This window comes from Stenella coeruleoalba, assembly GCF_951394435.1.
Source record: "Stenella coeruleoalba genome assembly, chromosome: 1".
Lineage (NCBI taxonomy): Eukaryota > Metazoa > Chordata > Mammalia > Artiodactyla > Delphinidae > Stenella > Stenella coeruleoalba.
This window is the reverse complement of record NC_137169.1, coordinates 43,537,211-43,559,375: the sequence shown is the minus strand read 5'-3', so window position 1 is coordinate 43,559,375 and position 22,165 is coordinate 43,537,211. Positions and strand designations below refer to the sequence as shown.

General features: G+C 36.5%; 1 protein-coding gene across 10 annotated transcripts in view; it reads left to right on the top strand.

Annotated features, from left to right (window-relative positions):
• The window catches only part of TUT4 (terminal uridylyl transferase 4), a 143,278-nt gene that overhangs the window by 6,006 nt on the left and 115,107 nt on the right, over positions 1-22,165 (top strand). The window lies entirely within an intron of this gene.

Here is a 22,165-nt window from a genome sequence, read left to right as displayed (position 1 = left end):
CCTTTGTTCATTAAAAAAAATTAGATTATTTTTATTGTTGAGTTGTAAGAGTTCTTTATATATTCTGCGTACTAGACCCTTATCAGATAAATGATATGCAAAAATGTTCTCCCATTTTGTGGGTTATCTTTTCATTTTCTTTTTTTAAATTTAAAAAATTTGGCAAAATATAACATAAAATTTACCATGTTAACCATTTTTAAGTGTATATTCACAGTGTTGTGCAACCATCACCACCATCCATGTCCAGAACTTTTTCCTTTTTCCTAAACTAACACTCTGTGCCCTTAAGCAGTAACTCTTCATTCCCTCCTCCCCTCAGCCCCTAGCAACCATCATTCTACTTTCTGTTTCTATGAATTTGACTACTGTATGTAATTAGAGTCATATAATATTTGTTCTTTTGTGACTTACTTTATTTAGCACAGTTTCTTCAGGGTTCTTCCACGTTTTAGCATGTGTCGGAATTTGCTTCTTTTTTAAGGCTGAATAATGTTCTGTTGTATTTATATACCATATTTTGTTTATCCATTCATCCGTTGATAGACACTTTGGTTGCTTCTGCCTTTTGGCTATTGTGAATACTGCTGCTGTGGATGTGGGTGTACAAATATCTGTTTGAGTCCCTGCTTTCTGTTCTTTGGAAATGTACCCAGAAGTGGAATTGCTGGATCATGTGGTAAATCTATGTTTAGTTTTTGAGGAACTGCCATTTAATTCTTTTCATTTTCTTGAGTATGTTTTTTTAAGCACCCAAGTTTTAGATTTTGATAAGGTCCTATTTATCTATTTCTTCTTGCGCTTTGGGAGTCATATCCAAGAGATATAAGCCAAAATTACAAAGATCTACACCTGTGTTTTTTTCCTACCAGTTTTATAGTTTTAGCTTTTACATTTAGGTTTTTGATCCATTTTTAGTTAATTTTTGAATGTGGTGTGAGGCAGAGGTCCAACTTCATTCTTTTGCATGTGGCTATCCAGTTATCCTAGCACCATTTATTGACAAGACTATTCTTTCCCTTGTTGAATGATCTTGGTATCATTGTTGAAAATCAATAGACCATAAAAGTCTCTGTTTGTTTCTGGCTTCTCAATTGATTCTGGATTCTCCGTTGATTTGTATGTCTGTCCTTATGCCAGTACCACCCAGTCTTTTTTCCTTTTATTTATTTATTTATTTTTGGCTGCGTTGGGTCTTTGTTGCTGTGCGCGGGCTTTCTCTATTTGTGGCGAGTGGGGGCTCCTCTTCCTTGTGGTGCACGGGCTTCTCGTTGCGGTGGCATCTCTTGTTGGGGAGCACAGGCTCTAGGCGTGATGGCTTCAGTAGTTGTGGCACATGGGCTCAGTAGTTGTGGCTCGTGGGCTCTAGACCGCAGGCTCAGTAGTTGTGGCACACGGGCTTATTTGCTCCGCGGCATGTGGGCTCTTCCCGGACCAGGGCTCGAACCCGTGTCCCCTGCATTGGCAGGAGGATTCTTAACCACTGCACCACCGGGGAAGTCCCACCACCCAGTCTTGATTACTGTAGCTTTGTAGAAGTTTTGAAATTGGGAAATCGAAGTTGAAGTTGTGAGTTCTCCAACTTAACTTTTCCTTTTCAAGATTGTTTTTGGCTGTTCTGAGTCCCTTGCATTTCCGTGTGCATTTTAGGATCCACTTGTCAATTTTTGAAGAAAATCTTGTACTTCTTTTGTTATTACTTTGATGGTATTGGAATGTGTAATAGTGTATTCTTCTTTTTCTTTTTCTTTGAGGTATAATTTACAGTACCAATTGTAAATAGAATTTTTTTTTTTTTTTTTTTTTTTTTTGTGGTACGCGGGCCTCTCACTGTTGTGGCCTCTCCCGTTGCGGAGCACAGGCTCCGGACGCGCAGGCTCAGCGGCCATGGCTCATGGGCCTAGCTGCTCCGCGGCATGTGGGATCTTCCTGGACCAGGGCACGAACCCATGTCCCCTGCATCGGCAGGTGGACTCTCAACCACTGCGCCACCAGGGAAGCCCTGGAATTGTTTTCTTGACTTCACTTCTGGACTGTTCATTGCTAGTATGTAGAAATACAATTGATTTTTGTATATTGATCTTGGATAGTAATCTTGCAGGACTAATTTATTAGCTCTAACAGGTTTTTTGAGGATTCCTTAGGATTTTCTACATATGGGATCATGTCATCTGCAAATATAGATAGTTTTACTTTTTCTTTTCCAGTCTGGATGCTTTTTATTTCTTTTTCTTGCCTAATTGCCCTGGCTGGTACAGTGTCGAAGAGAAGTGAAGACAACAGGGAATTCCCTGGAGGTCCAGTGGTTAGGACTCGGTGCTTTCACTTCTGTGGCCTGTGTTCAATCCCTGGTCAGGGAACTAAGATCGTGCAAGCCACGCAGCCAAAATGAATAAATAAATAAATAGATAAATGTTAAAAAAAACGTGAAGACAACATATCCTTGTTTCTGTTCTTAAGGGAGAAAACATTTCACCATTAAGTATGATGTCACATGTGGGTTTTTTGTCAGATTGAGGAAAGTTTCTTTTGATTCCTAATTTGTTGAGTGTTTTTATTGTAAAAGGGTGTTAGATTTTATCAAATGCTTTTTTGTGTGTCACTCGAGATGACTGTGTGGTTTTTGTCCTTTATTTTATTAATATGGTGTATTACATTGATTGATTTTAATATTGAACCAACCTTGCATTCCTGGTATAGAATACACTTGATCCTGGTGTGTAACTTTTTGTTGCTGGATTTGGTTTGCTAGTATTTTGTTGAGGATTTTGCATCTGTATTCGTAAGACACATTGGTGTATAGTTTTCTCGTAATGTTTTTGTCTGGTTTTGGTATTAAGGCAATACTGGCCTCATAGAATGAGTTAATAGTGTATTTTGTATTTGAAAAATTTCTCAGTTTTAATATCTAATGATGTAAGTGTTAATAGCTATAACTTACATAAACAAAAGTTCTTGGGATTCTTGGTAATTTTTAGGAGTATAAATGCATCCTGAGGTCAGAAAGTTTGAGAACTGCTGGTTTAGGCTAAGGACATATCTTAGTGCCTAAGTATTGAACCAAAAAATATGTCTCTTCTTTTTTGTCATAAAACAATCCCATTTGTGTCATTTTAGGCAAGTCATATACTCAGGGTGCCTCATTAATATATAAAGTGGAAATACTGCAAGACTGTTAACTTTACAGGTGTGCAAAGATAAATGAATGAATGAATGAATATATTAGCTGATACTGTATCTTCAAAACAAACCTGTTTTTAAAAAATTTTTAAATTTTATTTAATTTTTTTATACAGCAGGTTCTTATTAGTTATACATTCTATGCATATTAGAGTATATATGTCAATCCCAGTCTCCCAATTTATGACACCACCATCCCCCACCACCACTTTCCCCCCTTGTTGTCCATACATTTGTTCTCTACATCTGTGTCTCTATTTCTGCCATGCAAACTGGTTCACCTGTACCATTTTTCTAGGTTCCACATATATGCATTAATATATGATATTTGTTTTTCTTTTTCTGACTTATTCTGTATGAGTCTCTAGATCCATCCACGTCTCTACAAATGATCCAATTTCATTCCTTTTTATGGCTGAATAATATTCCATTTTGTATATGTACCACATTTTCTTTATCTATTCATCTGTCGATGGGCATTTAGGTTGCTTCTGTGACCTGACTGTTGTAAATAGTGCTGCAGTGAACATTGGGGTGCATGTGTCTTTTTGAATTACGGTTTTCTCTGGGTATATGCCCAGTAGTGGGATTGCTGGGTCATATGGTAATTCTATTTTTAGTTTTTTAAGGAACCTCCATACTGTTCTCCATAGTGGCTGTATCAATTTACATTCCCACCAACAGTGCAAGAGGGTTCCCTTTTCTCCACACCCTCTAGCATTTGTTGTTTGTAGATTTTCTGATGCTGCCCATTCTAACTGGTGTGAGGTGATACCTCATTGTAGTTGTGATTTGCATTTCTCTAATAATTAGTGATGTTGAGCAGCTTTTCATGTGCTTCTTTGCCATCTGAATGTGTTCTTTGGAGAAATGTCTATTTAAACAAATCTTTTTTTTAAATTGAAAAATTTGTAAGGGCTCCAGGACTTTTTGTAGGAACTTATGGTATGAGACAGTGTCTTGAATTCTGTCATACAGGTAAAAAGTAGTTAGTGTTTGGAACTTGTATTTAAGCTTTCTGTGATAGTACCAGTTTTAAACCAGTAATTTTCATTATATGAGAGGTACACCTCCTTAGGAAGGTGTTTCATAATCACTTTGGAAGGTCTTTTAAACCACTCACAGCTAGCCTCTCCCACCTCCCATTCTTGTGTTCCTCTTTATTTCTGTTGGCTGTGTATTCTGTTTCTCAGATGGGTTAGAAAAATGATTGAGAGCCATTATTCTGAATCCTCTAGGGGGTTTGTAGCTTGTTCCCTTCACACCTCCTTCCTCAAAGCCAGAAAACCAGACCCATGTTTTTCTATATAGTGTCTGTCTATTCTTCTATACTCCTCTAAAATTCTTCTTCTTTTAAGACTGGTGTCATACTGCCAAGGGGGAAAGGTGGCAGGGTGGTGGGGTTGGTGGTGTGATGAATTGGGTGATTGGGATTGACATGTATACACTGATGGGTATAAAATCGATGACTAATAGAACCTGCTGTATAAAAAAATAAATAAAATTAAATTAAAAAATTCAAAGAAAAAAAAAAGACTGGTGCCCTACTGGCTGTTTCTTACCTGACTTTGTTATTTCAATCTAGGAACCTCTATGTCACTCCCTTATGTTCACTGATACTTTGGTATAATTTTTGATGTCATATCAGGCAGTTGGAAGCATAATACTGAAGGTTACCTAACATCTTAACTTTATTTTTCCTTAATTTCTGTATTCCAGTGGTATTCAACTCTACCTTCCTTGAAACACCTACTCATGGTTCCAAAATGGTTCTACTTCTGACCAAAATCTCCTTAATATCTGTATGTGCATCTTTCTCATTTCTTTAGTTTTCTCATCTATCCCTAATCTCTTTGTACATAACCTCTTTTGGGTTTTATCCTTCCCCCTCACCAGTACCATTACTGTTGTGTTTGCTTACTCTATTGAAATATTCATTCTGTCAGTCCCCTACCCAGTATGAACTTAAATATCTGTAAATTGTATAAACTAGTAGACTGGTGTGTTATATATGTAGTTAGGTCTTTAACACAGTTGGGCAGTATTTTAGTCAGATTTCTTTCCTGTTTCTCACATTTAGTATTGTTTTACCCTGGCCTTAAGCCCTCTACTGCCCTCTGCCTTTCTCAGTCAGTGTTGGACTTCTGTTTCATAGAACAATGTTATAAAACTTGTGTTCCTCACAGTCCTTTGAGATGCTGATAGGTGGTCCTGGCAAAAAATGTTTCTTTAGTCAAATAAATCTGGGAAATGTTGCAAATTAGATCTCACTCTTAGAGATTTACAGTGCTTATTAGGATATTGAAGCATCTTCTGGGAAGAAACCCATTTAACTTTAACACAACTTTTCCCTCTCCGCAATCCCACTAAAATTGCTTGTGTTAAGGCCCTAAATAACCTTTTTTTTTTTTTTTTTTTTCCTGGTACGCGGGCCCCTCACTGCTGTGGCCTCTCCCGGTGCAGAGCACAGGCTCGGGATGCGCAGGCCCAGTGGCCATGGCTCACGGGCCCAGCCGCTCCGCGGCATGTGGGATCTTCCTGGACTGCAGCATGAACCCTTGTCCCCTGCATCGGCAGGCAGACTCAACCACTGCGCCACCAGGGAAGCCCCTAAATAACCTTTTAATACTTTTTACTATTATTGATAACTATTCTTGTTTACTTCTGTGACATCTCCTTTTCCTCTCTTCTCTGTCTTCCTGTTCTGCAGAAGTTAATCTAAAGCAGAAATTGTGTTACTCTTCTGCTTATCATCTATGGCTTCTCTTTGTTAAAGTCTAAACTTGAGTTGGTGTGCAAATATGTGTACCAATTTACATTCCCAGTTCATCTCCTGTATTCATCGTTATGCATGCTATTTTACATCCTAAAAAACCTGTCAGAGTTTTAGAAATATATTTTGTCTAGTACATACAAATCTTGTCTTACTCCTTCTCTTAAGTGAGAAATTCTTTCTCAGCTCAATATTATCTCCATGTAGAAGCCTTTTTCTTCGGCTCTTTCCTCAGGGTTTCCTTAGCATGTGTCACATAATATTGTCATTATTTGTTTATATGACTATCTCCCCTTTTAGACATGAGCCTATTATTTATCTTTGTATCTCCAGCTTTTAACTGAGCACCTTATATGTGAATGTTGAAAATTAATCTTTGTTAAAACTAATTACAGATTTATATTTTTTTACCTGAGCAAATAAAAGCACAGCTACATAATTTGCAGGGCCTAGTGCAAAATAAAAATGCAGGGTCCCTAGTTCAAAACGCAGGAAAAAAAGTGCTGTTAAAGTTACTAAAACATCAAGGTTTTTTCCTTCTTCTTTGATCTTACTCTCAGCTCGTTTTATTTCCTTTTTAATGTCATTGTAAATAAAGAACATTAAAATTGTTAAATAAGCATGAATTTTACTGTTCAACTTTGTATTTTGCAATGCCAGATTTAAATGCAAATATATGATTATTTAACTCTTACGTGGAATTGCTCAAATTTCATAGCTTGTACATATATATTTCATTCTTACCAGAACAGGGAAAACACTGCACAAAACTTACTCGCTGTTTTTATTTCATTTCTTATACTTGCACATTCTACCAACAGTCTTTACCTTTGATTTGGCAGGACTGAAAGGAAAAGGAACTGTGGCTTGCTCTATCTTTCCCTTTCCTTCTGTGTTGTCACTTTCAGCATAAGTGGTTGGTTAATACAGGGAAGTAACATGAGTAAGAAAAGACATGATAGGCTTTTTGATCATACATGTTTCTTACAATTCCATTGCCTTTCCTCTGTGTTTGAAGCAAGTTATGGTTCAAACAAAGTGTGGCTTCTTGGGCTGTTAGTACCCTTGCTTACTTAGTTGTAGACAACATGCTTACTTAATATTCACATTGAGTCTTGCTGAACTCCCCACACATCATGGCTCCACCGATATTCTGTGTTCACGGGACATCACCAAATCTATATGAGAATGAGGTGGAAACGAATGGCAAGGTATACATTTTGCATATATCTCCTGCTCCTGTGCATGTTCCATTGTCCTATTAGACTTCACTACAAAACACAGATTCAAAGATAAAATTATTAAGAATTTCAAGTTGGTGACAGGAGAGCTTTAAACCAAGCACAGCATCTTTCTGAGCATGGAGCCCTCTGTAACTGCACAGATCACATGACCATGAAATTAGCCCTGAACAAAGAGATTGGAGGGAAATAGTAACATGGGTCGAGACAAAGAGACTGCCTTATTTCACCTTGTACTAATGTGATAAGCCTTGTTACTGCTCCTTTATTTTGAGGCATTCTGAGGGTTGTGTTCCTTATTGCCTTGAAGTTAGGTGCAGCCATGTGGCTTTTTTTGGTAAATGAAATGTGAGCAAAGGTGAGCAGTGCTATGCCTTCTCCCTCTGTTTTGCTAATATGGGAGGTAACGTAAGATTAAAACAGCTTGGAATGCTGAGCCAATGCATAAAGGACAGCTGCCTTAGAGAGTCACCTTAATTCACAGAGGATTTTGCATGAGTTGTTAAATCAATGTATGTTGTGATAAACACTGAGTTGTAGAGGTTGTTATTGCAGCATAACCTGGCCCATTCCAAGGGATACAGTATATGAAATTTCAAAATGAATATGGTGTTAGTAGCACAAGAGTTGTAGGACCAGCACAGTTACATATCACAATTTTTGGACCTGTGGGACAAACTTTGTCTCCCCAACAAACAAGTAACACTTAAAAAGTGTTAGCTACTTTGTTATACATAAATACCAAAGAGCTGCCTGATGTTGGAAGAATCAAGAACTTTCTAGTGAATCTTGCATCACAGAACTCTTCATATAGATAGAGCTTGTTCTTGATTATTTGTTTATAAGGAAAAAGAGGAAAGTGTGGCTTGGATAATTAGGGGATCCAGATGATCTCCATATCTCATTAGAAAAAAGCCCAAAAAACAATTGGCAACCTCAGGCTGTTTTAATCAACAAATTGCTTGTGAAAAGAAGCATGACTTAAACTAAACTTCTTTGACCAGTGGCCAAAAAAGCTTTACCAGATGAACACAGAAGGAAAAGGCTTGATTAATCCGGAAAACCTAGCTAATTGGGCTTTAGATGAGGATCTAGGTAATTTAGTTTGGAAATCCCATTTATTTACAAAACTGAATTTGAGAGAAGAGGGCACAATTCTACTTGCCTTTCATCATAAAAACTGTCAGTTGATTTACCCATATAAAAAGTTATGTTTTTTTAAACCTTTAGCTATTTTAGAATATGATTGACATTTAAAATTTGAGGTTTGTGATATTTTATATAAGCTTAATACACATTATTTCGATTAAATATTTTGAGTTAAAAATTTTTTTATTCTGGTAAAGTATACATCACATTAAATTTATCGTTTTAACCTTTTTAAGTGTACAATTCAGTGGCATTAGTACATTCACAATGTTGTGTAACCATTGCCACTATTTATTTCCAAAACTATTTTTATCATCCCAAACAGAAACTCTGTACCTATTAAGCAATGACTTCCCATTCCCCTTTCCCACAAGCCCCTGATAACTTCTGTTCTACTTTCCCTGTGAATTTACCAATTCTCAATATCTTATATAATTGAATCATACAATATCTGCCGTTTTGTGAGTGACTGATTTCATTTAGCATGATGTCCTCAAGGTTCATCCATGTTGTAGCATGTGTCAGAGTTTCGTCCTTTAAATGGCCAAGTAATATTCCATTGTGTGTATCCCACATTTTGTTTATCCATTCATCTGTTGATAGATGCTTGATTGCGTCTACCTTCTGGCTGTTGTGAATAATGCTGCAGTGAACATGGTGTACAAATATCTGTTTGAGTCCCTATTTTCAGTCTTTTGGATATATGCCTACGAGTAGAATTACTAGATCATATGGCAATTCCATGTTTAACTTTTTGAGGAACTTCCAAACTGTTTTCTGCATCAACTGCATCATTTTATTCCCACCAGCAGTTGCATGAGGATTCCCACTTGGTTTTTTGTTTTTTTGCTTTGGTTGCCTTTGCTTTTGGTATCAAATCCAAAAAAATCATTGTCAAGATGGATGTCAAGGATGCAATTTTAAATTTTGATGAAGACCAATTTATCTATTTTTTTCTTTTGTCATCTGTGCTTTTGATGTCATATTTAAGAAACTGTTGCCAAATCCGAGGTCATGAAGATTAATAGTTTTTATGCAGTTATATTTACGTGTGTGTTTGTGTAGAGTATAAGGTATAGTTTTAGTATAGATATTAAATTTAGGTCTTTGTTCTTTTGTTTTTATCCTTGTATTGTTTATTTCTGAAAATATAGGTATATATATTCTCTTCTTTCTTACAAAAAATTAGCTTACTACACGTGCCTGTGTATATTACTTTTTTTCACTTAACAGTATATCTTCACTATCACTCCATAACAGAATAGAGAGTTCCTCAGTCTAGTTTACATCTGTATGGTAATATATTTTATTGTTTTATGACAGTTTTTCTATAATTTTTCAAAAGGCTCAAATGGTCATTTGAGTTTTTTTCCTGTCTGCTGCTTTTACAATTAGTGTCTTGTCTTATTTGATCCATTTTGAGTTAATTTTTGCAACTGGTGTAAGGTCAGGGTCCAGCTCCATTCTTCTGAACAGGCGTGTTCAGTTTTCCAGCACCATTTATTGAAAAGACTGTCCTTTCCTCCATTCAGTGCTCTTAGCACTGTTGTCAGATCGAATGACCACGTATGTAAGGGTTTATTTATGGGCTCTGTATTCTGTTCCATTGATACATGTCTTTCCTTATGCCATTACCAGACTGTTTTGGTTATTGTAGATTTGTGTAGTAAGTTTTGAAATAAGAAAGTGTTATTCTTCCAACTAATGTTTTCCTTTTTTTAGATTTTTTTGCCTATTTAGAGTCCTTTGAAATTCCATATGACTTTTAGGATGGGTTTTTGTTTCTGCAAAAAATGCCATTGTGATTTTGATAGTGATTGCACTGAGTCTGTAGATCACTTTGGGTAGTATTGTTAACAATATAAGTCATTGGCAATGACTTAAGTGAAGGAAACAAATGGGTGAGTGCACAGTGGACTGCAGTTTATGAATTCTGCCCAGTCTCCAGCTTTTGGCAGCACTGGGAAAGCAGACTAAATAGTTTTGAGGACTCTTGATGTTGATAACAATAAGCAAGGAGTGGAGTATTTAATTCTTTTAAGGTGAATGATAAACATTGTAAAAGGTGTGTTTTCGAATGTTCTACTCCCTTCGGCTGTAGGTCACATGAACTTAAAATACTTACTGATTCCTTAGTTACCCATAGGCAGTGAGTGACCAAGGTCTGAAAAGGGAAGAGCAATAAAGAGGTAGGTAGGGAAAGTAGACTGGAAGGAATCTATGAACATGGGATGTCACTGCATTTATTTATTTAATTTCTTTCAGTAATGTTTTGTAGTGTAATGTTTTCAGGGTAAAAATTTTTTTGCTTCCTTTGTTAAATTTATTCTTTATTACTTTTTTTTTTTTTTTGCGGTACGCGGACCTCTCACTGTTGTGGCCTCTCCCGTTGCGGAGCACAGGCTCCGGACGCGCAGGCTCAGCAGCCATGGCTCACGGGCCCAGCCGCTCCGCGACGTGTGGGATCCTCCTGGACCGGGGCACGAACCTGCGTCCCCTGCATCGACAGGTGGGCTCTCAACCACTGCGCCACCAGGGAAGCCCCTAAATTTATTCTTAAAGTATTGTATTCTTTTTGATTCTATTGTAAGTGGAATCATTTTTGTAATTTCATTTATGGATTGTTTGCTACTGTAAAGAAATCTGTGTGTTGATTCTGTATCCTGCAACTTGTTGAATTTGTTTATTAGCTCTGTTTTTTTGTGTGTATTCTTGGGATTTTGTTACATTTAATATCATGTCATCTGCAAACATAGTTTTACTTTTTCTTTTCCAGTTTGGTTGCCTTTTATTTCTTTTACTTGGCTAATTGCTCTGGCTAGAACTTCTAGTACTGTGTTAAATAGAAGTGGCAAAAGCAGACATCTTTATCTTATTGTGGGTCTTAGGGGAAATTTTTTTAAGTCTTTCACTAATGAGTATGATGTTAGCTGTGTGTTTTTCGTTTTGTTTTCGTTTTGGGTGGTTTTTTTTTTTTTTTGTAGATGGCCTTTATTACGTTGAGGAAGTTCCTTTGTGTTACTAGTTTGAGTGTTTATATCATGAAAAGGTGCTGGATTTTGTCAAATGCTTTCTTCTGCATCAGTTGAGATGATCACGTATTTTTCTTTTCCTTCAGTCTATTAATGTGGTTTATCACATTGATAATTCAATCACCCTTACATTCTGAAGATAAATCTCATGTGGTCATGGTGTATAACCCTTTTAATATGCTGCTGAATTTGGTTTGCTAGTACTTTGTTGATGATTTTTTGCATATATATTCAGAGTGTCAGAGTAATGCTGGCCTCATAGAATGAGTTAGGAAGTGTTCCCTCCTTTTCAATTTTTGGAAGTGTTTGAGAAGGATTGGTATTGATTCTTTACATGTTGAGTAAGCTTCTCCAGTATAGCCTTCTGATTGTGAGCTTTTTTTGTTGAGGGGTTTTTGATTACTGATTCAGTCTACTTACTTGTTGTAGGTGTATTCATATTTTATATTTGCTCTTGACTCAGTTTTGGTAATTTGTGTGTTTGTAGGAATTTGTCCATTCCACCTAGGTTATCCAATTTGTTGATGTACAGTTGTTCATAGTATTCTTTTATAATCCTTATTTTAAAAAATTATATCAAATATCCTTTTATCTCCATTTAAAAAATTGTGGTAAAATAATACGTTGCTTAAAAAAATACATTGTTTGGGCTTCCCTGGTGGCACAGTGGTTGAGAGTCCGCCTGCCAATGCAGGGGACACGGGTTCATGACCTGGTCCGGAAAGATCCCACATCCTGCGGAGCGGCTGGGCCTGTGAGCCATGGCCGCTGAGCCTGCACGTCTGGAGCCTGTGCTGCGCAACGGGAGAGGCCACAACAGTGAGAGGCCCGCGTACCGCAAAAAAAACAAAAAACATTGTTTTCATTTGTCTCAAGGTATTTTCCGATTGCCCTTGTGATTTCTTCTTTGACCCGTTGGTTTGCGTGCATTGTTTAATTTTCACATATTTATGAATTTTCCAGTTTTTTTCCTGTTATTGATTTGATTTCCAATTTCAGTCTACTGTGATAAGAAAAGGTAATTTGTATGATTTCAGTCTTTTTAAATTTATTAAGACTTGTTTTGTGGCCTAACATAATAGTCTATCCTTGAGAATGTTCCATGTGTACTTGAGAGGAATATGTATTCTGCTGAGGTTGGGTTGAGTCTTCTGGATTTATCTGTTAAGTCTCATTGGTGTATAACGTTATTCAAGTCCTCTATTTCCTTATTGGTTTTCTGTCTGGTTGCTCTGTTATTGAAAGAAAGGTATTGAAGTCTCCAACTATTTTATTTATTTAATTGAAATATAGTTGATTTACAGTGTTGTGTTAATTTCTGCCATACAGCAAAGTGACTCATATATATATATTATATATAATGTATATAATATATGTATACATTCTGTTTAATATTCTTTTCCATTGTGGTTTATCTCAGGATTTTGGATATAGTTTTCTGTGCTATACAGTAGGACCTTGTTTTCCATTCATTCTGTATGTACTAGTTTGCATCTACTAACCCCAAACCCCAGTCCATCCCCCCTCCCCACTCCCTCCCCCTTGGCAACCACAAGTCTGTTCTCTATGTCTGTGTGTCTGTTTCTGCTTCATAGATAGGTTCATTGTGTCATACTTTAGATTCCACATATAAGTGGTATCATATGGTATTTGTCTTTCTCTTTCTGACTTACTTCACTTAGTATGATAATCTCTAGTTGCGTCCATGTTGCTGCAAATGGCATTATTTTGTTCTTTTTTATGGCTGAGTAGTATTCCAGTGTATATATGTACCACATCTTTTTTTGTTTTTTTAAAATTTTTATTGGAGTAGAGTTGATTTACAATGTTCTGTTAGTTTCAGGTGTACAGCAAAGTGAATCAGTTATACATATATCCACTCTTTTTTTTTTTAAGATTCTTTTCCCATATAGGCCATTACAGAGTATTGAGTAGAGTTCCCTGTGCTATACAGCAGGTTCTTATTAGTTATGTATTTTATATATAGTAGTGTGTATATGTCAGTCCCAGTCTCCCAACTTATCCCTTCCCCCCTTATCTCCTGGTAACCATAAGTTTGTTTCCTACGTTTGTGACTCTACTTCTGTTTTGTAAATAAATTCATTTGTACTCCTTTTTTTTAGATTCCACATATAAGTGATATCATATGATAGATGTCTTTCTGTGTCTGACTTACTTCACTCAGTATGACAATCTCTGGGTCCATCCCTGTTGCTGCAAATGGCATTATGTTCTTTTTTATGGCTGAGTAATATTCCATTGTATATATGTACCACATCTTCTTTATCCATTCATCTGTTGATGGTCATTAAGGTTGTTTCCATGTCTTGGCTATTGTGAATAGTGCTGCTATGAACATAGGGTTCATGTATCTTTTTGAATTACAGTTTTGTCCGGATATATGCCCCGGAGTGGGATTGCTGGATCTTATGGTAGCTCTGTTTTTAGTTCTCTGAGGAACCTCCATAGTGTTTTCCATTGTGGCTGCACCAACTTATATTCCCACCAACCGTGTAGGAGGGTTCCCTTTTCTCCATACCCACCCCAGCATATGTTATTTGTAGACTTTTTGATGATGGCCATTTTGACTGGTGTGAAGTGGTACTTCACTGTAGTTTTGATTTGCATTGATCTAACAATTAGTGATGTTGAGCATCTTTTCATGTGCCTCTTGGCCATCTGTATGTCTTCTTGGGAGAAATGTCTCTTTAGATATTCTGCCCATTTTTCGATTGGGTTGTTTTTGTTGTTGAGTTGTATGAGCTGTTTGTATATTTTGGAAATTAAGCTCTTGTCAGTCTCATGTTTTGCAAATATTTTCTCCCATTCTGTAGGTTGTCTTTTGTTTTGTTTATGATTTCCTTTGCTGTGCAAAAGCTTGTAAATTTGATTAGGTCCCATTTGTTTATTTTTGTTTTTATTTCTATTGCCATGGGAGACTGACCTAAGAAAACATTGGTACAATTTATGTCAGAGAATTTTTTACCTATGTTTTCTTTTAGGAGTTTTATGGTGTGATGTCTAATGTTTAAGTCTTTAAACCATTTTGAGTTTATTTTTGTGTATGGTGAGAGGGTGTGTTCTAACTTCATTGATTTAAACATGGCTGTCCAACTTTCCCAACACCAGTTGCTGAAGAGACTGTCCTTTTCTCATTGTATATTCTTGCCTCCTTTGTTGACAGTTAATTGACCATAGGTGTGTGGGTTTATTTCTGGGTTCTCTGTTCTGTTCCATTGATCCATATGTCTGTTGTTGTGTCAATGCCATGCTGTTTTGATTACTGTAGCTTTGTAGTATTGCCTGAAGTCTGGGATGGTTATGCCTCCTGCTTTGTTCTTTTTCTTCAGGATTGCTTTGGCAGTTCTAGGTCTTTTATGGTTCCATATGAATTTTAGGATTATTTGTTCTAGTTCGGTGAAAAATGTCGTGGGTAATTTGATAGGGATCCAGCTATTATTATAGAATTATCTATTTCTCTTTTCAATTTCGTTAATTTTTCTCTCCTATTTTTGGGGCTCTGTTATTAGGTATATGTATGTTTATAATTGTGATATATTCTTGTTGGACTAAACTTTTTATCAGTGTATAATGCTTTTCTTTGTCTCTTGTAACCGTTTTTGACTTAAAGTATATTTTTTTCTGACAATTATATAGCCAACTCAGTTCTCTCTTGATATCTTTTTCCAGCCTGTATTTTCAACCTCTTTGCTTCTTTGTATCTAAAGTGAATCTCTTGTAGGTAGTATGATAGATGGATCATATATTTTTTAATCCAGTTTTCCAAACTCTGCCTTTACTTGGAGAGTCTAATTAATTTTTTAATTGGCGAAAAAATTCGTTTGTTTTTTTCCATAAGATGGCTCTAGTGGTTCTTCGTTGTCTTTAACTTCATTTGAAACAATTTTGTTAGATTGTATTGTGACAGCTGTCATATTAGTGTGCCTTTAAAAAACTTATCAAAATTGGTGAATTTTTGTGTAGCCATTTTAATGTTGAAGGTGGAAGGAAAAAGCAACATTTTTGGCATATAATGCTTTATTATTTCAAGAAAGGTAAAAACACAACTGAAATGCAAAAAAAAGATGATTTGTGCAGTGTATGGAGAAGGTGCTGTGACTGATCGAATGTATCAGAAATGGTTTGCAAAGTTTTGTGCTGGAGATTTCTCACTGGACAATGCTCCATGGCCCGGTAAACCATTTGAAGTTGATAGTGATCAAATTGAGACATGAACTGAAAACAATCAACATTATACCACATGGGAGATAGCCGACATACTCAAAATATCCAAATCAAGCACTGAAAATCATTTGCACCAGCTTGGTTATGTTAATCGCTTTGATGTTTGGCTTCCACATAAGTTAAGTGAGAAAAACCTTCTTGACCATATTTCTGCATGTGATTTTCTACTTAAGTGTAACGAAAACTTTGTTTTTAAAACAATTTGTGATGGGCGATGAAAAGTGGATACTGTACAATGATGTGGAACAGAAGAGATCGTGAGGCAAGCGAAGTAAATCACCACCAACCACACCAAAGAAGATGATGTTGTGTATATGGTGGGATTGGAAGCGAGTCCTCTATTATGAGCTCCTTCCAGAAAACCAAACGATTAATTCCAACAAGTACTGCTCGCAGTTAGACGAACTGAAAGCAGCACTTGATGAAAAGCATCCGGAATTAGTCAACAGAAAATGCCTAATCTTCCATCAGGTTACCGCAAGAGTGCATGTTTCTTTGATGACCAGGTAGAAACTGTTACAGCTTGGCTGGGAAGTTGTGATTCATCCACTGTATTCACCAGACATTGCACCTTCAGATTTCCATTTATTTCAGTTTTTACAAAATTCTCTTATTGGAGAAAATATCAATTCCCTGGAAGACTGTAAAAGGCACCTGGAACAGTTCTTTGGTCAAAAAGATAGAGTTTTGGGAAGATGGAATTATGAAGTTGCCTGAAAAATGGCAGAAGGTAGTGGAACAAAAGAGTGCATACATTGCTCATGAAGTTCTTGGTGAAAATGAAAAATGTGACTTTTATTTTTACTTAAAAACCAAAGGAATTTTTTGGCCAATCCAATACATTTAAAGTAGTTATTGATAAGGAAGGATTTACTCCTGCTCTTTAGTTTTTTCTTTTCTGTATGTCTCGTGCTTTTTGTTCCTCAATTTCTCTATTACTGCCTTTTTATGTATTCAGTTGACTTTTTTATAGTGTGCTATTTTAATTCCCTTTTTTCCTTTTTTGTATTTTTAAACATTATTTTCTTAGTGGTTGCCTTGCAGATAACAGCACAACTAATATCTTAAATTTATAACAGCCTAGTTTGAGTAATGCCAGTTTAGTTTCAATAGTATACACATGCTCTGATCCTATATGTCTCTGTTCTTTCTCATTGTTATTGTCACAGATTACATCTTTATACATTGTGTGCCCATTAACATAGGTTTATAATTGTCTTCTTATGTATTTGCCTTTTAAATCATGTAGGAGAAAAAGAAGAGTTACAAACCAGCAGTACAATAATATTGGCTTTTATGTTTATCTGTGCTGTTACCTTTACCAGTGTCCTTTATTTCTTATGGCTTTGAGTTACTGCCGAATTTCTTTTCATTTCAGCCTTAAGAACTCCCTTTAGCATCTCTTGTAGTGCTAGTCTACAAGTCTGCTAATGAAATTTCTTAGCTTTTGTCTATCTGGAAGTGTCATACTTTCTCTGTCATTAATAAAGGATAGTTTTTCTGCATGGTTAGTGAATATTTGGTTGACAGTGTTGTTCATCTGGGATTTTAAATATGGCATTCCATTGCCTTCTGGCCTCCATGATTTCTGATGGGAAATCAGCTGTTAATTTTATTGTGGATTCTTCATGTATGAGAAGTTCCTTCTCTCTTGTTGCTTTCAAAATTTCTTCTGCCTTTAACAATTTAACAGTTATGTGTCTTGGTGTGGATTCCTATGAGTTTATTCAGCTTGGAGTTCATAGAGTTTCTTGAATGTGTGTAGTTGTGTCTTTATCAGATTTGGGAAGTTTTTGGCTATTATTTCTTCAATTTTTTTTTTTTTTTGGCCACGCCGCACGGCTTGTGGGATCTTAGTTCCCCAACCAGGGGTTGAACCTGGGCTCACGGCAGTGAAAGCACGGCGAGTCCTAACCACTGGACCACTAGGGAATTCCGTCTTTAAGTATTTTTTCTTTCCCCGTCTATCTTTTCCTTCTGAAACTCTTATTATGCGTATGCTAGTATGCATGGTAGAGAAGAAGGAAGGCACATGAGGAACTCAGGAACCAGACAATACAGGGAGCAGAAAAAAGTTCCAGAACAATTGTTAGTGTTTTCAGAAATAAGAGATGAAGATCAGAGTGCTATGAAAAGGAATAATCAGAGAATTAGTTCTTAGAAGTGAAAATATGAAAGGTTTTCTCCATGTCCCCCCTCCAAATATAGAAGGGTTGGAAGAATTTGAGTAAGTTACCCAGGAAGGACAAAAAAGAGATGGGAAATGGAGAGAAAAGATAATTGGAGGATCAGTGTAAGAGGCCTAAAGTTCAATTAATAGGAGCGCTAGAAAAAGAGCAGAGAAGATGAAAGGGAGGAAGTTATGGAAGATACAATATGGAAAAAATTTCCAGAAGTGAAGGACTTGAGTTAGAGATTAAAAGAGCCAGCTGAGTGTACAGCAAAATGAATAAAGAAATATCTATACTAGGACTTATCACCTGTAAATTACAGAACACTGAGGCAAAGAGAATATCCTAAAAGTTTCCATAAAGAAAAAAAAAACAGTTCAGTAAAAGAGATGGAGAATAAGAATGGCATAATTTTCTCAGTAGTAACACTAGAAACTAGAAATTGTTGAAACAATACCTGTAAGATTTTGAGTGAATGATTTTTAACTTAGAAGTTCAAACCTAATTAAACAAAATATGAAGAAAGAATAAAGACATTTCAGGCATGCAAAGTCTTATAAAACTTACCTACTTTTGGGGCTTAAGGGAGCCCAATAAATAGCACTCTCTTTCCCTTCCTGAATTCTGAACAAACTGGGAGAGATAAAGGAAGCATATGGAGACCAGAATATTATTTTTATTATGGATAAGATTCATATTGGAGAATGGGACTTATATTTTCAAGTGGCTTGCTAATACTCACTGCCAGAAATAGACAGATTTAACCACTCAGGCATAGGCAGAGCTGAACAGTGACAGGCCCTGTGTGGGGCTTGCAACTGTAATGTTAGAGTATGAATGAGAGAATGGAATTTTCTTTCCTGAGAACAGCTGGATGCAAAGAGGAAGGAGAGGGGAAGGTGCTTACTTTTGCCCAGATCATTTTTCTAAACTCAATGATGAAATAAGTTACCCCATCTCCCTAGGAAAGGAATGAATGGAGTGGAAAGAAAGCAGGAATGTTATGATAATGGTTGTCTCTCTACATGAAATGAAATGTCAGAAGTAGGGCATAATTATTTTCTCCAATGCCTTTCTTGTTTTCTTTCTTAGAAAGCTACTGGAGGATATGCTACACCAAAAAAGAGGGAGTAACTTATGGAAGAGGAAAATAGAAGAGTCAATCAGCATGACAGAGTAGATGGGAATTGGTAGGATGATAGCAAAAGGAAAGTCTCAGGGTGACAAGTGTGGTGGAAATCTAGTAGTAATCAGAAGGTGGCAGATGGGATGTCCAAGGGGAGAAAAATGACAATAAAAACAAACACATGGGTTGCTTGATGTATTTGAAGACATTGAGAGAAGATTTACAGTTCTGTCAATGAATTATTGACAGATATATAAAAAACTTAAGAGAAGTGAGACACTTCCAGGTAAAACTGAAAAGTATACCAAAAGAGAAATGTGACTATAGTATATATGTTGCTGAAGTCAAAAGCCTAGGTTCCTGTGATAAAGAGATCTAATAGTATAGTGACCCAAGAAACAGTTTTATTTCTGTCTCATGTAATAGTTGCTAGGTGAGTAGTCACCAGATCCAGATGAATAGTTTAATGTGTGTGGTCATTCAGGAGTCCCAAGTTCCATTGATGATTTTTGTCCAGTCAAAAGTATGGCCAAGGGCTAACAGTGTGGACTTTACCTGGGCTCGTTAGACTAAATGCAGAATGTTAGTCCTCACTCCAAATCTACTGAATCAGAATCTGCACTTAGGAACTAGCTGATTCCTGTGCACAAAAGTTTAAGACCTACTGGTCTGGATTGAAATTTAATTGTTGGCTATGTGATTGAAGATGGATGACTGAGAATTTTATCCAGTGAGAAGGGGAGAGCATGGAGGAGGTAAGAACTTGATCCTAAGGACACACCTAACTGCAGAGAAGGTTGGGAAATGTAGTTTAGCTACGTGCCTAGGAAAAAGGGGAAAATGAATTTTGATAGATATGTAGCAAACTCTGTGCAATGGCGTATTTGGCTCAGCCATAAATAATATTGGCATATCATATTATAGTCATCCTGGGAGGATGGTGGTGGGGTGGGAACATAAGTGTGTGTACAATTCTGTCTGTAGGAAGTCAGTAGATAATATCTAAATCTAAAACAAAATAGGTAGTACCAGCTTAAGCATGTAATTTAGAAATATGGAGATAAATCTCAGAAGAAACAGCTAAAAGAGTTGACAGTAGTTGCTTCTGAGGAGATTGGTAGTTGGTAGGAGAATGCTGTTTTGCCTTGCCATTTTTTCAACTGTGTAAGTGTATTTGTTTTATAAGAAGCACATTGGGAAAAAAATTCCTGTAGTCTAAATAGGAGGTAAACACATGAAATGTGTTAAGTGCTAAGTACTATGAGAAAGGTAGGAACAAAGTCCATAGAAAGAGGCATACTTATCCAGGCCACCCTGGGTGGTAGGAGGCTAGGGGATGGATTGGGAAGCGAGATATTTTCTAGTTACATTGTAGACAATATAAAGTATGAAGCAATTAAATATCTTTTGGATCTATTATATTTTGTTTTTAAAGTGTGAATAATTAAAAATAAGTTAGGTTTTTATTAATCCATTTAACAAATTTATTGAGTGTCTACTTTGATCTAGGCACTGTAATAGGCATTGAAGGTATAATGGTAAGCAAAATGAGAAATGGTTTCTTACCTCTTGGAGCTTATAATCGTGTGTATAAGATTATACAGAAGAGTTTGGTTTTCCTTCACTTCTACTTTCAGAAACATTCCTTAGAGCATTGATTTTTCAAGTGTCTTTTCCAGTTTAGCCATATGAGAATCACCTGGGAACTTGTGAGAAATGCAAATTCTCAGGCCCCAATCCCAGACCTGTTGAATCAGAAACTCTGGGAATGGGACCTTCCAGGTGATTCTAATGAATGATAAAATTTGAGAACTATTGCCTTAAAGGTAATCAACATTGTAAGCTTGGTTTATTACTGCTAATATTTCGGAAATAACCTGATTTCCATAATATGTAGTATACAAGCTATTTCTAGTATAGAAATTACTTAACAAAATGTAGTGTTTTCATTTGTTTATAGTTTGTGCTCTGTGGTAGAAGTGTAATAGTTCCTATTATGTTTTAGAACAAAACGGATTCTGATTTTTTTTCTTTCTATTATCTTTTTTCTAAACATTATTATTCTTTAAGAGCAGTTTTAGTTTCACAGCAAAGTTGGGCAGAAAGTACGGAGTACCCATGTAACTCCCTTCCCCCACACAGGAATAGCCTCTCTCACTATCAACATCCCTGCACCAGAGTGGTACATTTGTTACAGTGGATGCACCATTAACACGTCATTATCATCCAAAGTCCATAGTTTACCTTAGGGTTCACTCTTAGGGATATCCATTCTGTGGGTTTTGACAAATGTATAATGACATGTATCATCATACAGAATATTACTATAACTTCTAAACTCTGGGATCCTGTTGGTTTTTTAAAATTTTCTTACCTCAGAAGAATTTATTTAAACTGCTTTGTACTTCAGAGCTGGAGAAAGTCTGTTGATGTTGGTTCCCCATGTTTAGAGCATCAAGTTAGAAGTAGGTTAGTGGTATAAATAGGTAGTACTTAGTAGGAAAGTCATGTGGGAAAGATCTTACCACGTAGTCTTCTATAAACTGATTCCCTGTGTTGCATATAGATTGCAGTTCTTCTGTTATTTTTACCACTTAGTCTTCTATAAGCTGATTCCCTGTGTTGCATATAGATTGGAATTCTTGTGTTATTTTTGTTCCATTTCCTTTTATGTTAATTGTGGTACATCAATTGCAGGTTTTATTTCCCTTTTAGTTGAAATTCTTATTGAGTAATGTAAAACAGCATTTTACTTCTGAAGTTCCCTTGTTTTGATGTCATAGTGCTAGAATTACATTAGAACCTCCTTAATGGGCGTTTCACTGTTATTTACTAAGTGGATTTTAACTCCTCATATAGTTTTCAGAGTTTAAAAATTTTTATTTTTTACTCTTCAGCTTTTTACTTTATTTTTATTTATTTTTGGCTGCGTTGGGTCTTCGTTGCTGCGCGGCTTCCTCTAGTTGCGGTGAGCGGGGGCTACTCTTCGTTGTGGTGCGTGGGCTTCTTATTGCGGTGGCTTCTCTTGTTGCAGAGCATGGGCTCTAGGTGCGCGGGCTTCAGTAGTTATGGCGCGTGGGCTCTAGAATGCAAGCTTGGTAGTTGTGGTGCATAGGCTTAGTTGCTCCGCGACATGTGGGATCTTCCCGGACCAGGGCTCGAACCCTTGTTCCCTGCATAGTCAGGCAGATTCTTAACCACTGGGCCACCAGGGAAGCCCCGCTATTCAGTTTTGAGAATAAATTATA